Source organism: Physella acuta, unplaced genomic scaffold (assembly GCF_028476545.2).
Source record: "Physella acuta isolate Inbredline_101_S28 unplaced genomic scaffold, ASM2847654v3 ptg001407l, whole genome shotgun sequence".
In the NCBI taxonomy this organism is placed as follows: domain Eukaryota; kingdom Metazoa; phylum Mollusca; class Gastropoda; family Physidae; genus Physella; species Physella acuta.
Window position 1 is genome coordinate 32,501 of NW_026732922.1, and position 2,500 is coordinate 35,000.

The window sequence follows — 2,500 nt, forward strand, 5'->3', positions numbered from 1 at the left end:
TTCTGTAATTGTTATGCCTTAAATTGATAATTTTTAGTTAAACAAATACTTAACTAATGAAATAAATACATAGATAAATGTATTTAATGAATTAAAGTATGTATAAAGTATTATATAAATTAATAATAAACCGAATCCGACCAAATTTAAATCTAAAACCACGATCGGCGGCGTAATGAAGTGTATCGTAAACCCGTTTTTTTTATAATTTAAAATGTAATGACAGAACTCCCAAAACAACAATACACATACATATTAGTACTATGGTGAATTGTAGTTGTATTAGGACCGTAATTATAGTTAATTAAGGAACCATTCATTGTCTTCGCTCTGTTATGTACGTCGTCGTTTAATCGACACGGCATATTTGGCTTGAATCTAGAAAAATTCAAACTCTAACCCTAAGGTAGACAGGCAGGGTAAATAAATGTGGGTGATCTCTCATAAAATTGTCTTCTAGGAATTATTTTTATATAGACTATCTTTTCTGTAGAGTTTAAGTGGACAAGCGCGGACGAAATAGAGCGCAAAATTTAAAATGAATTAAAAATTTTCATCAGACCGGAAGTAGGCATAACCTAGGCGCCATGTTTCCGTCGTACAAGTTTTCACCGTTGCAGTCACCGTTTCAATCGCTCTTCGTGTGGACGGGTATTATTTCTAGTCATGTGTTGTGTAGATGATTCGCTTAAGGTAGGTGTTCGGACTTATTTCTTTAATATTAATTAAACCGTATTTGCCTTGTCGGCCTTAAAATAAAGCTATTTTTTTTTCATCGCAATCGAAGTGTTAGATCTAGAATCTAGTTCCCGCCTCCGCTTCGCTAATTCGACTTAATGTAACTATGACACAACTATTAAATCTAGAGTCTCTATTTTAATTAAATAATTAGGAATTCTATCTCTAGATGATATCTAATCTATTCCCACACGTGTGTGCAAGTAGGATTTAACGTCAGAACAGGTGTGGTGGTCTAGGCGTCGCTATTTTTGACGGTAGGAATTTTTTTTTTAAATTCGTAAAATTTTATATAGACTTTATATAGCAATTTACTAAGACCGACCCTAACGCCCAGTAAATATTTAATTACCACATTGTTATGGACACGGTGTATTAGGTAGGGCCGAGGGCTATCCATAGGTACCAATTTTTAAATTTTGTGACAATTAGGAGCCGAGTTATAAAATAAATTTAAAATACTGGTTCTGGTCTTAGACTTTATATAGCAATTTACTAAGACCGACCTTAATACCCATTAATTATTTAATTAGCGCATAGTTATGGACATCCTGTATTAGGTTGGGCCCAGGGCTATCCGTAGGTACCAAGTTTATAATTTTGTGACGATTATTAGTCGAGTTATAAAATAAATAAAAAAAACTGGTTCTGGTTTGCACTACATTTCTTTCTTCTTTAACGGCGGACTCCCGGTCCAGCCCCATGGGTTACCCGTGAGCCGGGGCCTCGTTAGCCTGGACGGCTCCGATGTGACCGCGGATTGTTGTGGCCCGCCTCAGCCCGAGTCGAGATCACCCTTCCGATCGAAGGTGGACGCCATAGGGCGCCCGGGATAGCCCGGGGCGCTGTTCGTCACCCGAGCGCAGGGGCGCCGGGAGACGCCCCCGGTGAAGTTTGGCGGGTGATTCTGGTAGAGCTCCCCACCCCGATCGCAGGACACCCCTCGCCGCCCGCCCAGGTGTCGAGGTGGCCGCGGGGGAACTCGGGGCGTTTTGGCTCCCCCTTGTGCCGGAGCGGCGCCCTCGGTCCCAGAACGCCCCTGGCGGGTGATTCGCATGCCCCCTGGGGTGGGGAACGCGGGTGGGTGGTCGTAAAGCGTGTAACCGCAGTGGGGGCGGCCCCTTAGTCGGGGGCGCCAAAGTTGGCACCCCACCTGGGGCGCCCCCCGGAAGTGTGGCGCCCGCGCGAGTGAGCCCCGTAGATGCGCCCCGACACCCCCGCGCCGCCCCCCGGGTCGCGGCACCCCCGGCGCCCTCCGTGCGGGCTCCCCTCATGGGGCGGCACCCCGGTCCTCCCCGAGACTATGTACCCGATTTTTCGGTTTAACACTAGAGGTATGGGCAGAAATACGGCGGTTAAAACGGTCTGTATCTACTATTGTGGAGGTGAGTGTCGGTGAAGCCTCTATGTGACGCTAGGATCCGCGCTCCCTCGCAGCCAGCGACATGTGCCCGATCTGACCGTGCGTGGCTCAGTCTCCCGACTAGCTTCCCGGTAAAATGCGGGCTCGGCGCGCAGGTCGCGCCAGTGAAGGTAAAAGTACGTGTCCGTAGCGTGAAGCCAGCGGCGACGCGCAGTGCTAACGCAACCAAGCAGTATTGGTGGCTCGATAAAAGTCTCGCACTGGCCCAGCCCTCGGAACGGGCGACGGGTCTGCAAAACGCAGTCGGCTCGATGCAAATCGAGAGATTTCCCGGCGACGCCGTGTTTACGGTGAAGGGGGAAATGTGAGCGGTCCGATGTGAAAAAATCCGGGAATGCC